The sequence below is a fragment of the Megascapheus bottae genome, chromosome 25, assembly GCF_031878675.1.
Source record: "Megascapheus bottae isolate mThoBot1 chromosome 25, mThoBot2.hap1, whole genome shotgun sequence".
NCBI lineage: Eukaryota > Metazoa > Chordata > Mammalia > Rodentia > Geomyidae > Megascapheus > Megascapheus bottae.
The window spans coordinates 13,780,287-13,796,553 of record NC_143533.1 but is presented as its reverse complement, the minus strand read 5'-3'; positions in this window follow the sequence as shown (position 1 = coordinate 13,796,553).

Genomic DNA, 16,267 nt, shown 5'->3' with positions numbered 1-16,267 from the left:
TGCCCAGAAGAATGTGTATGGGTATGGGGAATGAGTACACATTTCGACACATGCTTGTTTTGATTGAGGATTTCATTAAGATACCTTGGTTAAAAACTGGTTAAAACCATTTCTAAAGGTCCATCCAGAGCAATAATAGTCAGCTGAGTTACCTGTCAAAAGACAGTAGGAAACAAAATTTTAATAACATGTTCACATGTTCTCCTCAGGTAGTTTTTTGTAAGATTCCTTTTATTCATGTTCTCTATATGGCTCCCAAGGCCAGGGGCGGTGGCTCATGCCTATAATCCTAGCTGCTCTGCAGCCTGAGAACTGAGGATCAAGGTTCAAAGCCCGGCCGGGCACAAAAGGATCTGAGACTCTTATTTCCAGTTAACCTCTAGAAAACAGAAGTGGGGCTTGGCTCAAGGGTAGGGCAGTAGCCTTGAGCTGAAGAGTTCAGGGACAATGCCTAGGTCCAGGGGTAGGATGCTAGTCTTGAGTTGAAGAGCTCAGGGACAATGCCCAGGCCCAGAGGGAGGGCACTAGCCTTAAGCTAAAGAGCTCAAGGCAGAGTTCAAGCCCCATGATCCATAAACAAACAAATAAACAAACAACAATAACAAAACCTGGCTCCCAGTAATGTGAAGTGACATCTTGGCTCTACTGTTAAATACCTGTAGGAGCTCTGCCATGTGATTACTTTTTGGATTAGTTTCTTCTGGATACTGTAACAAGTAATCCCATTCTTAGTGGCTGAAGACAACACGCAGCTATTATCTTCCAGGTATGGAGGGCAGAAGTCTAAAATGGACCCTCCAAAACTAATGTTAAAGTGTTGGTTAAGATCAAGGGTCGCATCCTTCTGGTGAGCCTGAGGGAGAATTAGTTCCATTCCTTCTCTAGTTTCTACAGACAACTGTCATTCTCGATGGCCCCATTTTCCAAGCCAGCAAGTCACTATTCTCTTCCCTACTTTGTCTTCCTCACATAAGGGCACTGTATTCTATCAAGCCCACCAGATAATCCAGCATAATCCCCTGTCCTAGTATAGTAGGTCTGTCTACAAAATGCTATACACTTCATGACTCAAATCACAGAATCTCCATTTTTATAGTTTTGAAAGTCTGAAAGCTAAAGATCGAGGTGCTGGTAGAGCTGGTTTCTCCTGAGAAAATGAGCATATATTAATTGAACAGAGGGTTTTCACTACCCTATTTCCATACATAAATGTATATCATATTCTCTGGTCATATCCTTCCCTAATGTATTACTTTATGACCTCCCATCATCCTCTTAAAATATTTGCTTTTGGAAATACTAGGGTTTGAATGCAGAGCCTCTTTATGCTTGCTATGGCAGGTGTTCTATCACTTTGAGTCATAATCCCAGCTCTCCTCATTTAAAACTTATTTAGGGCTGGGTGTTTGGCCTAGTGGTAGAGTGCTTGCCTAGCATGCACGAAGATTCATGTTCAATTCCTCGGCACCACATACATAGAAAAAAGCTGGAAGTGGTGCTGAGGCTCAAGTAGTAGAGCTCTAGCCTTGAGAAAGTCCAAGGACAGTGCTCAGGCCCTGACCTCAAGCCTAGGAATGGCCAAAAAAAAAAAAAATTATTTATGTTTGCCAGTCCTGGGCTTGAACTCAGTGCTACATACTGTAGCTTTCTTTTTCTTCTTCTTCTTCTTCTTCTTCTTCTTCTTCTTCTTCTTCTTCTTCTTCTTCTTCTTCTTCTTCTTCTTCTTCTTCCTCTTCTTCTTTTTTTTTTTTTTGTCAGTCTTTGGTCTGAACTCAGGGTCTGAGCACTGTTTTTGGGCTTTCTCAAGGCCAGAGTTCTACCACTGGAGCCAAAGTACCACTTTTGGCTTTTTTCTATGTATGTGGTACTATGGAATTGAGCCCACGGCTTTGTGCATGCTAGTCAAGCACTATACCACTAGGCCAAACTCCCAGCTCCCCAATGTCCTTGAGCTTTCTAAAGGATAGCACTCTACCAATTGAGCCACAGCAGCAGTACTGGATTTTCTGTGTATGTGATACCTAGGAATCAAACCCAGGGTTTTATGCATGCTAGGCAAGCATTCTACCACTAGGCCATACTCCAGGTCCTAAAAATTATTTTTAATGAGCAGGGTACCAGTGGCTTATGAATGTAAATCCTAGCTACTTAGGAAGCTAGGATTCCAGTTGGAATCCAGCTTGGGCATGAAAGTCTGTAAGACTCTTATCTCTAGTAAATCACAGTAAACGTCAAAAGTGGTACAGTGGCTCACATGGTAGTCTTGAGCAAAAAGGAGCCCAGGGATGGCAACCAGGTCTAGAGTTCAAGCCCCATGATTGCCAAAAAAATGAAAAATATAAAGCCAGAAGTGAAGCTGTGGGTCAAGTGGTAGAGTGTTAGCCTTGAGCACAGAAGCTCAGGAATAGTGCCCAGGTCTTGAGTCCAAGTCCCAGGACTGGGACAAAAAAGTAATTTTAATGGACTTCATTATTCTATGCTCATACAGGCATGACACACATTTAGACCACATTCAGCTCTTATGTCCTTTCCTTTCACCCACTATCTCCCTACTGGTCCCCTTCCAACAGCCGCTCTTTTACATTCTCAATTTCCATGTGGACCCACCCTTGGTTTTTGATGTGAGTAGGGATGGCTTTGGGAATGAAGGCAAAAGCTCAGGTGGTCTGTGCCTTGACTAATGAAACTCACATTGTGTGGAGTCATCACAAGTAGGTCCAAATTTATGAGGAATTCAAATACAAGAGAATAGACTTATACATTGAACACATAGACTAGACAGTCTAAGCCTTCCTTGGTGATTCAGAAAGCATTGGAAAACTCTCAGGATCCACATCACAGGCTCCAGTGGGTGTGGACAATTCACAGAAGTCTTGGCTTCCCTTCTTGTCTAAAAAGAACAGAACATCTTTACTCCCAATCACCTAGCTAGCTGTTCTTTTGCATGTGGAAAGAGCTCATGAAGCAAAAATTCCCTTAAAGGCCTTTCAGTGTACTTCCGTTAAAGATTATTATGACTATCATAAATGGGGTGAGAATGACCCCTTGGCTGTGCACCTCAAATCTTTGCTTATTACTTTTTAATCACTCAAAAGAATCTGTATGTAACCATTTTTAATGAGGTACTGGCTAGAAATGCTCCTAGCACAGTAGAAAAAGATGAATCAAGATTCCTCATTGTGCTGGGCATAGATTCTGGCTAGGCTTATCCAGGAGCAGGAGAAGATGGGTTGAGTAAAAATTGTGCTGTGACACGAAAGGATGAGCTCCTGGGAAACGTGGCCCGCAGGTATGCAGACATGAGTGGAGAAGACTTGTTTCTCCTTCTCTTGGACAGAAGTGAGGAGAATCTGGAAAGAGGGACAAAAAGAAGTCCCTCTCATTATCTTAGAAAAGCTGCTGATATGTACTTTTGCTCTAGCTCCTCTCCCTGCTGAATAACTCAATTCATTATTTGCACTTATTCTAATAGGATCACAATTGATAATGTTTTGAGCAAACATTTTAAAGACGAAGAAGACAGATTTGTATTGCACCCAAAAAGAAGGGTGGGTGCACCCTTGTATATATACTATCAGTACACTACAGAATCAACACATACAAAGCAACGAATATTTTATTTCTCTATCTATGATCCATCTTTCACTTGGACTTATGTCCTGCACTCCAACACGATTTGTATTTATTTACCAAGTCAATTTTTTTATTAAAGAGATACTAGGGTTTAAGTTCAAGGTCTTATGCTTGCTAGGGAGGTGCTGTAGCACTTGCCTTATATCCCCAACCCTTTTTACTTTTGTTGTTTTTTAGGTAGTCTTGTGCTTTACCTCTGATTACCCCTGCCTCCTGCATAAATAGGAGAACACAAATCTGGGAAAGTCAATGATTTATTGTGAGCCTTTTATGATTGAGGCTCATGCTAGGCACCTGCGTTCTATCCACAGCAACAACTATACAGATTGTATCCTAAAAAGCCTGAACTGTAGCTGTGGTGGCTACCAACAAACAACCTTCATTGACACTAACTAAGAAAGAGTATGTCTCATACCCTTCTCAGCCTGGGCAAATAGGGGCATTCTCTTTTCTCCCCGCTAACTTGAAGGAGAATTCCATTTTCTTGATTGTCCATCAAGGAAGAGATGTTCACTCTTTTGGAACTTTGTGAATTATTAGAACTTGGGAATTTGGGCCTTTTACAACTATGACTGTAAATGGCCATGAAATTACTAAAAACTGAAGCCTGCTCATGACAGCTGAGGTGATTGGGGCAGATTTTTCTCCACATCCCCAAGTCTCAAATGGGGGCATAGGTTTCAGTTCATATTCCAGCTAATTAGGGCCCAAGTGACATATCTGATGTAAGGGTGAAAGTCATCCAGTTAGGGAGCATTCATAATCCATGGTGCGAAGGCACCAGTTGAATCCCAGCCCTGATTTCTTCTCTTTGTTTATTCAAAAAACATGAACATGATGCCTGAAAATGCCCTTAATCCTTTCTTTGGTTCCACTGTTCACATTAGAGAGAAAACCAGATTTTTTTTTTAGGAGTTTGCACATGTGGACCATTCCTGAGAATCATTTCCTTGATGTATCTTTTGAATCGAGCCATGTCCACATTTCTTGAGGGAAAATTCCTTCACATTAGTGGATTCTTGCTGGAGAGCTTGTGGCAAACGACATAAATGCTTCCATTTAATGGAGCTCTAGGATTGTAGGTTTCACTGCACTGATTGGGATGAGATGCCTCTTTTTCCTCAGGGAAAGCTTCTGCAAGCCTTCGTGTAGGAATTTAGTAGAGGATTCCATTTCTCTGCTGTCCCTGTTGGATTTAGGAGGACAACTGAAAGCACTGTTCCTAAAGGTGACTGGGAGTGAGTCTACTTCGTCACTGGGATTATTTCATTATATCCCTGCTGCTCATCCATCGAGTTCACCACCCTGGGATTTTGCTTTTCTCTTCTTTTCTTTGTCAAACATATCTTCCCATCTTCTCAGAGCAAGCTCAATCATCATTGCCTTCTCTGAGCAATTCCTCTAATTATATATGCTCTGTTCTTCCTTCTATTTGCCTTTGCCTCTGAGGGCTAGAGTCAGGATGCTGAAGGCACAGGCCTCACTCTGTGTTGATATAACAAGATGCCAGAGACTGGGCAATTGATAAACCATAGAGGTTTATTTGGCTCATGGTTTTTGATGCCGAGAAGGCTTAGAACAGGCTGCATTCTTTCATCAAGAGCTCAGGCTTGCCACTGTGACATCAATCCACTCAGGAAAGCAGAAATATACCATCTGTCAACATTTGCACTGGGACTAAATTTCCAACATAGGAATTTCACAAGGTATTCAACTCATGGCCATGACAAGCCACAAATGTCACTAGGCATTCGCAGACTTGGAATATGGGGGTGTGGTTCTATCAGTAAGAACACTCACTTCCAGTTAACTCCAGGCCCTACTTGCTCGTGAAAAAGAAGAAAATCTTACATCTCCTCTTGACTACAAATCCCACTATTCAGTATTGCAGGTAGCACTCTGTCTTACATAGTCACCCTGCACCAGAAAAGGCAGCTCCTTATTGTCACACTGGGCTCCACTCTGTGGCTTGGCCTCTGCTAGCCCAAATAAGGCCAACATGGTTATTTTCCTATGCTGCATGGGCATCTAGGGCCCTGAGACTTTTCCACTACTTTGAGTTAGCCTGGCCATTCAGTTCTCCTGGTACTAGATGCTCATGAGGTCAGATTTCCTGCTAAGCACCAGGCCACAAACCCTACCAGGGGTCTGGATAGGGACGAGTTCAAAGTATCCCCATTTCTCATTAACACATTATCCCCAGACCCTCAGATTCAGCTGTAGAATTGGCCTCATCAGGATTTATTTTTTGGTCAGTTGTGCAGCTTTGAACTCAGGGCTGAGGCACTGGGCACTCTCCCTAAGCAGTTTTGCGCAAGGCTAGTACGCTACCACTTTGAGTCACAGTGCCACCTCTGTTTTTCTGGTGGTTCACTAGAGATAAGCGTTTCACAGACTTTCCTGCCTTAGCTGGCTTTGAATCACGATCATCATATCTCTGCCTCCTGAATAACTAGGATTATAGGGGTGAACCACCAGTGCCCAGCTCTATCAGGACCTCTTTTTACCTCAGCCACTTTGCCATAGTTCTAAAAATAACAAAGGCAGAAAGATGAAAAACAGATATTCTGATTCTGGAAAATGTCTTTCATATCCTATGAAAATGTCTTTCGTATCCTATTTCTTCTATGAAAGGTTTTCTTCCTTTTATAGCCCTGCCCTTTCTCTTCTACACATGGGTCTGGACAACTCTCTGCCTCTGCCTCTCTCTTATATATTAGTTGTACAAAGGTGTTTTATTGTGATAGTTTCAAAAACACATACAATATACTTTGACCAAATTTGCCTCTTTTATTACTCTTTCTTATTCCTCTTCCCAACATTTGAAAACATTTTATAACAAGTTGTAATATTCTATTCTAATACATGCAATATGAAGATTTTGGATCCTATTCTCTCATCCCTTTATCTCTATTTTGTAGGAAATGCCTATCAGACCAAGATTCAAAATGACATGTCACAAATACCGCAGTTCAGTTTTTTTTTTTTGTTTTTTTAATTTCCTGCTGAAGGCAAAATTCTATTCTCTGGGTTTCTTGCTCATTTTTCAGAGGCAAAAGCAATGTGGGCTAGATCAGCCGGGATCCTGACAAAGCCCAGCATCCCTGAGCTCAGAGGCCTATGTTTATTTTAAAACAATTAGAAGCACACAGGCTCCTCTGCAGACAAGTTAATACATCAGGCTAACTTGTGCAATGCCCTTAGTCAAACATGCCTGGTGCAAAGGCCTGGAACATAGCTTTAGAACTTACCTTGCCAACAGAATGTTGAGAGGCACTTTCCCTTATTTCATAGTCATGAGGGTCTTATACTAGGATTTGAAAGAAAGCTCCCCATAACAAGCAAACAGCTTTCCAGGGCTTCCTAAGAGGCAGGGCCAGCTCATCACAGCCAATCAGCTTCTTCTCTCCCACCTTCACAAGGAGAAGGTAAGGGAAATGGAGAAAGGTCCTTAGCTCTCTGGAATTATGACTCACTTGCATAGTAGGCTGTTCGCTACCTCTGCTCACCTGGCTCCCCCTAAATATAATGCAAGTGGCTAAAAAAAAGCAAGGAGAGGCTGGTACTTTGTCAGCCTCTGGGGCTATTTTTAGATCTCATCACTAGAAGATCTTCTACGTATTTCATTTGTCGAGGCCATAGATGCTGTACAAAGCATTCAACCACATACAAGATGTTGAGTCCCAATGAGGAAGGCTCTAACCTCTAGTGTCAGCAGTGGAGAAACCCTAGTATAAAGTATCTACTGCTCAAAAGGGAAAGGATATTTATTGATATATTCTTAGGGGCTATCACCTTCTCATTGCATCCTCTGCATGTCTGTAGTCTTCTGTAAAATATTCAGGCTGTGACTCACAGCCTAGAAACTTGTAAGATCTTATACATTTTCTTACACAAGAATCACTCCACGCTGGCACTGATGGCTTATGCCTGTAATATTAACTACTCAGGAGGCTGAGATCTGAGGATTCTGGTTTGAAGCCAGCTTAGGCAGCAAAGTCCATGAGACTCTTATAGCCAAGTAACCACCAAAAAACTGGAAGTGGCACTGTGGTTCAAAGTGGTATAAGACTAGTCTTGAGCAAAGTATAGTACCCAGGCCCTGAGTTCAAGCCTCATAACCACCACCAACTACAACAATAACAATAACAGAAGAATCACTCCAGACCAAGATTTTTCAAACATTAAACATTACCTGGGCATCTTGTGAAAATGGGGATTCAGAGTCAGTTATCATGGAGGCAAGCCTAAGCACGGGAAGGGGACAGCACTTACCAGGTAGGAACTTGACAATCATCTCCCCTAAGTTTTCATTCACTTATCGGATAAGACAAAGAAAATGTCTGACCCAGTGTTTGTTCAAGGAAATAACATCTTGTTTGCAGGGTCAGCTGAAGTGCTTGACCAAATGGATGTGTCTCCCGTTAGTGAAGTTATTCTATCTTTTGGGCCAAGGTCTTTGTGTTTGACAAGTACCAGGGACTTTAATTGAAAATTACTTCGGGAATCTTGCCAGACATTACAAACTGAAAATATGAAAACCCTTCTGGGTCAGGAGTATAACCAACCCCGTGTCAAATGTCATTACTCGACACACGTTTTAGGACTGTGCAGGTGGGAAGCTAAGTGTTGATTGCATATTTTAGCCCAAGAATAATTTCCTGACCGGCAATTTGTTCCTTTATTTGATGAAACTGAGGTTTTCAACAGCAGTAAAATGCAATCTTTCCAAAGTGTATTTCCGTAGGTTATGAAGATTGATTATGCTGCTTAGTGAGAGATTCATTATTTGGTTATTTAGACCATAATTTATTAAAAAAAGTTAAAAAAAAAGCCCTAATGATTTCCAGTTAGAAAGATTTCTCCCTGAACAGTGGTATTTTGTTCATCATTGCTTCAAATTGATCGTCTGAGGCCTGAGGGAGGAGTTGGAGAAGGGAAAAAGCAAAGGGCTAAGCCTGTTTTAAGCTAGACCAATGGCATGTTCATAGACAAAAATTCCCTCATTCTCTGGGTTTCAGGACTGCACTTTCTGTACCATCTCTCTCTCTGCCCAAACACAAGGGAATTGAATTTTAATGATTGTGCAATCAAGTAAGTGCACAGAGCAGGGAAAATACATTGCCAGAGGCAAAACTAAGGGCCAGAGTGGGCAAAGAACAAGACAAGAACTCTGGAAAAGGTTAAGGGTAAATAGGTGTGAGGAAGAAAAGCAAGGAAATTACCAAATGCTTCAAGCTGGATCAGCCACTAGGTAGGTGGGTTTGGAGACAGAGATGAGAGAACAAATCTGATCATCTAATGATGTGGGGCCAAGCACAGCTCTTGCATGTCCACATTCACTCCCTTTCTCAAGGCTTCAAGAATGCCTGTGTGATTATGCCGGTTGCAGAACTCTGCCCAGGCATATATCTCTGAACAGACAGTCCCAGAGGCTGCAATTCTAAGAGCATGGAAACTTGACAAAACATGAACACAAGATGACTAGATTAATAGATCCCTAGCCACTCCTCTAAGCCTGTAACATGTCCCTTCTCAGGCTTGTCCAGACACAGGCCCTCCATGGTCACATTCATGTCGTCTGACCTAAACAGGACATGGGAGCCTAGAGGTAGGATCTTGTTCCTGAAGCCTCCTCTGAGGAGGCCTCTACAAAGGTGACAGGAAGTCCTTTGTCTTGTGATAGAAACCAGGTAGAGGTACTAGAAAAATTCTAAGACAAAATCCCAGAGCAAAGAGCTGGATGATGATCACAGTTACTTGGTATTGAACGTGGATGGTTCCATCTGGACTGTCTTAATCACTCCCTTCTCAGCCTTGTAGAAAGCAGAGACAAGTGGCCTCATCTGCAGATAAAGAAACCAAAATGGCAGAGAGAGCTGAGTATGGTGTCGAAGTCTCTGCTCTGGTTAGTAATAAGCCATGTTGGCTCTAAATCCTCTTTTCTCCATACCTGCTGTCTTCCAATCTCTCCATGCCCATCACCCATCATTGAATACTCACGTAAAAATACATTTGAATCAGAGTTGTATCTATTTACCAAGACTATTCTAACCCCATCACTTGCTTTCATCTAGGGTGAGGGTGGACTGGGCATGGTCAATGCAAATGTGTGGGAAGAGTTTTAGAAAGAAGGAAGCAAATGAGATGTCAGGAATCTGGGCACCTATTGTTCACCGCTAAGTCTCAGGTAAGAGTACCTCAGACCCTGCCCTACATGGAAGTACTGGGGTACTGTGTGAAAAGGGGAGCTCTGTTTTATTTTTTTAACTAGGCTACAAGAGAGCAAATAATGCCATCCATGCTCTCCTGCAGGGGGAAAATGGCACATGTGGCAGGGCTCTGCCAAAGACAACTCCCCATGTGAACTTCAAAGAGTTCCACTCGGCACAGTCAATGTGGGGGCTGGGGAGGGCAGGGGAACTGGCCTTCACCATTCCTTTGGAGAGGGTCCCAACCCAGTTTCCACAAAAGCCATGCTTCAAATTCTTTCAGCATTCTTACATTTCCTTATTATCGTGTCTCCTGGGATCTCATTTCCAAAGATTTCAAATATACCCAGTTGGTAAGTCCATTCCAGTGGTTCTTGAAAAAAAATTAAGAATTGGTTTTCTAAAAGCAGTGCTCTCTGCAATGACAAATTAACATAATTCATGGTTTTGTCACACACCTCGCTTAAGATTCACATTAAATAATTTTTCCTTTTTTTTTTTTAAGTCCGCATGGAATGAACTGATTTTTTTTTTTCTGCATCCTTTTGACAGGTCGTGGTCTACTGTGGAAGAAGTAGATTTGACAAAGGATCCTTTGGATCTGAGAAACATGGAATGGACTTTTACTTGGCACTATTGACACCAGGCAGTGATAACAGTAGTGATGACATTTTGATGTATAATCCTAGTCTAATTGTATTTCATTAATTGAACTGTAATTGGGGAACTTAAATTGCAAAGCATAGTCAGAAGGAAAAAAAGCAGAGGAGGAGAGAATGTATCTTGGAATGGTTCCCCAAAATGTGTCTCTGTGTTATGACCTTTGTTATCTAGATGATTAAAACTGATGGGTGGCTCATGCCTGTAATCCTAGCTATGCAAGAGACTAAGATCTGAAGATCTTGGTTTGAAGCCAACTCTGACATGCAGGTCCATGAGATTCTAATCACAAATTAACCATAAAAAGCCAAAAGTAGCACTGTGGTTCATATGGTAGAGTATTATCCTTGAGTACAAGAGCTCAGGGACAACACTCAGACCCCGAGTTCAAGCTCCAGGACTAATTTTTTTTAAAAAGTATTGATGAACTTTGTTGAGTGCATTGTTCTGTCCCCCCAAGCCCTGGAACTTAGACCTTATAATGCTAGATAGTCTCTACCCTAGAGCTACCTCGTTAGGGAGTTAGGAATACTGAAATGTGCTTGGCTTTCCAAGTCAAAAGGTCTGGGCCTTCCTTCTTGAATCTAGCTTATACAGTTTGGCTTAATGGAACATCTGCCATAGTGTATGTATGGCCTGGCACATGAATTATTCAAAGAATTTTCTAGCTGATCTTGTACAAACTATACAGATAGTCTCCCTTTCCCTATCAATACGTTTTGGGTTTTTTTTTGTATGACTGATACACAAAGGTATAGGACAATTGTGAAATTTAGATGAAAATGTCTTTATTATTTTATTTTTACCAGTCCTGGGGCTTTAACTCAGGGCCTGGACACTGTCCTTCAGCTTCTCTACTACTTTCCAGCTTTTTCTGTTTATGTGGTACTAAGGAATTGAACCCAGGACCTATATGAGGGCTTAATAACAAAATGAAGACATTCCTTTTAGCTTTGCAAAACATTCAAGGTCCCTCTCATCTCAGTGAGCCCCCAATCAACCATCTACACATTCTTAAAATTTCTAGCTCCATGCATGCCAGAACATATGATTCTCAAGGAAGAAAGAGGTCCAATTCCAACCAACTCACCGTTCAGACCCATTAACCAAACCCATAGGCCACTGTAGGTTATTTTCTTTGTTAGGCTGGAAATCTTAAAACCAGCTTTCCTGAGACCGTTGCTCTTTTTGCTATATTTGAACTATTTCAATAGTGAAAGCTTTGGAAATGCTTTAACTGTTAAATACTTAAACCAAATAATAAATAAGCCCTTGTGATTAATGTTTCCAGAAGGGACGATTAACATTATCCTCACAGCTGTTCATGATATAATATCAAAATGAAAACCATGCACAGGGGAGGGAGGGAGGGAGGGAAACAGCAAGCCCATGCTGTCTTTGTGTCGCTTCCTTTTCCAAAGACCTCTCTAATGTGGAGACATCCTTGGTTAAGACTCCACCAGCGATATTTCATCTGGTCATCATTTAGCCAAACCACAACAATGCTCCTGAGGCCTCTTCAGTTTCACTGACAGCATGTGTCATTTCAGCTAGGACACATGGAATCTTTTTGTCATGATATTAGCTGAGGCTCTCTGTGACGTGCAAGGAAAATGAATCTCTCTCTCCCCCCCCCTCTCTTACCAGTCCTGGGGCTTGAACTCAGGGCCTGAGCACTGTCCTTGGCTTTCTCAAGCCTAGAACTCTACCACTTGAGCCACAGAACCACTTCCGGCTTTTTCTATGTATGTAGTACCAAGGTATTGAACCCGGCCTTCATGCATGCTAGGCAAGAACGCTACCATGAAGCCAAACTCCTGCCCCCCCCTCTCTTTTTAAATAGAAAAATAATGTTAATGTTTTCTTTTTAAGGTAGGAAGACAGGCTTGTTCATTTGATGATGATGATGATGATGATGATGATGATGATGATGATGATGATGATGATATTTTTTCTGGTTTGTTATGGACATCGGTAAGTGCATGTGTTCTTGATTTAACTATGGATGTGAGCTTCTAAATGGCAAAAATGCCTGCTTACATCAAAGGTGCTTTAAAAGAAGGTAGAGCTGTAACTTAAAAAAAATCCATAATCTTAGTAGCCAATAATTGATTGGCAGAATTCCCCAGCCACTTATAATTTTATGAGAATAATAACTCCCAGATGGAGCAGCTTGCTCAGTGCCAGGCTCACTGGTTAGGTGGCTTTACATTCAACCTTATCTGCCTGATCCTTATGACCATCTCCTAAAGAATTATTCCTGTTCTTCTGAAACAGAGGTACCTGAAGTGGGGTTGCAACACTAAGAAAGATCAGGCCCAGGTTGCCTGACTCCATGTATCATTCTTGCTGTCATCCCTTGAAGTTTTACATGGCACCTCAAGAGTGTGGAAACAAGCTGAGCACTGGTGGCTCATGCCTGTAATCCAAGCTACGCAGGAGGCTGAGATACAAGGATCCGTGTTCAAAGCCAGCCTTGGCAAGAAAGTCTAACCACCAGAAAACCAGAAGTGGAGGTGTAGCTCAAAGTGGTAGAATGTTAACCTTGAGCAGAAGTGCTGAGAGGCAGTGCCTAGAGCCTGACTTCAAGCCCCAAGATAAAAAAAAAAAAAAGATTATGGAAACAGTTGATGAGGATATGGTTAGCTATGATTGTCAAGGGGGTTAAGTGGTGAGAAGTGGTGCATGTGAATTCCTCTTTTTGGTTCTCCTTGCTCCCTTGCTTTCTTTTAAAGTAAGTCTTCCTGTGGTGTGGGCTACAGTGGAGGGTGGAAATGCTCTCCTGAAACCTAGTGGTTGTCTTTTGATGAACCTTTTCCCAGGTTCATCAGAAATTGGTATGCCTTGGGAATCTTCCCATTCCCTGGCTCTGATTGGCAACAAACCTCTGCTAGTCTAGCAGTGCCCTTTGATTTTAGACAAATGTGCTGTGATTGATGCGCTTGGCTCACACACTTTTCCCACCTGGACTCCAAAGAGAGAAGGAGAAAGAAGGCTGGCAGGTGGAGACACCTGGAATGTTAGCTCCTGTCAGTTTCCTCTGTCACCCCATTGAAATGTCCATTCATAAGTGACATGTGGAGCTCCAAGGGTGTGGGGTAAAGGATCTGCCTGCCATCCAAGCATGAATGGATTCTCTTGGATGGGGCCAGGGGCAGGAAGGAGTTTGCTAACCTGATCACCCATTCTTGCTGATGCAGGAGAATGTTCTCTCGTGACTCTGGTCCACATCGATCACCAAAGTGAGGCTAAAGTCAACAGCGATCTGAAATTAAAGGATGGAGATGAAATATAGCCCCCCAGAGGCACCAGATTTGTGACAGGCTATCATTCATGCTCTCTACTGCTTCTAGAATTCTTCTCAGACTTTCTGATTTTAGGAAGCGTCTTTCTAAATAAATCCCCTGTGTCATTACCTCAGTTTAACTTATGATTTGGAACTCACATACCATTCCTTTCCAAAGTCCTTCCTCCAGCCCCCAGTGCTATGTGAACTCCTCCACTAAGAGTTGCTACATAGCTAAGGACTGGTGGCTCATGCCTATAATCATAGCTACACAGGAGGCTGAGACTTCTGAATATTTTTGGTCTTTTTAATATTTTTTAACTTTTTTATTAAAGAATTTAACATTGATTTTTACATCATATTTCAAATGACATGTTTAACAAACAAGTGTTCAAGAAGGGAATCTCTGTATCCAATCATGGTCTTTTTAATTTTTATGTATTTTTTTGTGCCCATCTTGAGGGCTTGAACTAGAGCCTGAGCACTGTCTCTAAGATTTTTTCTCCCCCTCAAGGCTAGTGCAGTACTACTGGAGCTACAGCTCCACTTCCGGCTTTCAGATAATTAATTGGAGATAAGACTATTATGGACTTTCCTGTCGGGGCTGACTTTGAACTAAGCTTCTTCCATCTCAGCTTCTTGAGAAGCTAGGATTGTCAGCTTAAGCCACTGGGGCCTGGTTTAAAGTCCAAGTTCTTTAAAGACAATGTTTGGAGCACCAGGACAGAAGATGTAACAAGAGTAGTGAGAAGGAACTGGGTGTGGTAGCTTACATCTGTGATTCTAGTCATTCAGGAGGCTGAGATCTGAGGATCAAGGTTCAAAGCCAGCCCGGGCACAAAAGGACCTGAGACTCTTATCTCCAGTTAACCTCTAGAAAATGGGAAGTGGGGCTTGGCTCAAGGGTAGAGTGGTGGCCTTGAGCTGAAGAGTCAGGGACAATACCCAGGCCCAGGGGTAGGGTGGTAGCCTTAAGCTGAAGAGCCCAGTGACAGCATCCAGCCTGAGTTCAAGTCCCATGATCCACAAAAAACAAACAAACAAAAAAAGAGTGGTGAGAAGGGCCCAATGCTAGCTTTGAGACCTCAGCAAGACACACATGACTGCGATCCTCAGAAAATGTGAGTGTCTATGTTCTCTGCAGGGCTATGTAGTACATATATCCCTCAAGGATAAAAATCAAGAAGTTAACAGTCCATAAGTACAACAAAAAGAATGATGAAGCAAGAATTTCACCATTAAAGCTATTTTGCTGTCAGCCTAGGAGAGAACAAACAAAACAGACCCCTGCAGGGCAGAGTATATTTCCCCTCTGTCCATGATGGAGAAGGAGATCCTCTTGGTCTCTTGATTTTTAATAACATTATACATTTTAGGTTACTGCCAAGGGAATTCTGAAATAGCAATAATACCTCCTTAAAAATGTACAATACATAAAAGCAGTTAGATACATCTGCAATACCCCTAGAAGAAATTATTCTTTGCTTCTTACATGTCTACACTTTTCCCTGTTGCACAACTATGTGAATATTTGTGTTTTCTAAAAGTTAACCCGTTTCTTTTATTTGTGTAATTTGCTTTTTGGCTTAAAGTCATGGCCAGTATCGTCATTTTATTCATGCAGATCTGTGCACTGGAATAGCTGAGTGGGTTATTCAGTCTCCTAGGACTAAGTTCCAGAGACATTTCACTTATAATAAGTAACACCGGGGGAAATATCCTTACTCTTGGTCTGGAGGCATCAGCATGTACATGGGTAGAAAGGGCTGATGAGGTTAGAGTCAAGAGATAGTTTTGGGGAGCCTTGGCACCAAGGAACTCAAGCTGGCTGAGCACCTCTGGTAACCAGTCAGTGGTGAGGCCAAACTAAGTGTTGAGTCAGAATTGGAGAGGAGCTAATGGGTGTTGGAACTGCCTTCATCTCCAGGGACCTTTATGATAGAAATGACCTCCAACTAGGACATATTTCTTGGAACTGTGGATTTCCAGTGGACTCAACCTTCAGTGTCTTCCAAAGAACAGAAACTTTACCCAAAGAACAAAAATGACTCCCTTTGGATTCTGAGAACTTCTTGCCCATGAAACAATGATGTACTCATGTTTGGAGCCCATGAGAGCCAGCTCTTCAAATTGACGTCTTTAAGGAGATGTGGAGGAGAAAAAAGAATGAGAGGCAGCCATCAGAGGCTTAGCCTTTTGACAAGAAGCTTCTTGGTGATGGGAAGAAAAGAACGCGGCATTTGTGGAATTTCCTAACAGTTTTATGCCCCTTCTTTTAGAAGAATTTTTATTAGTATCAATTAGTTGTACCAAGAGGTTTCATTATTACATGTCCACTGACGTAAATAATACCTCTTGATCTGGGTCATTGTTTTCCTTCCCTTTCCCAAAGCCTTTCTCATCTCATGTTCTTGGTCCCTTTTCATGAATGTACATAAAGTATTTTGATTATCTTTATTCACCCTCCCCTTCTCTA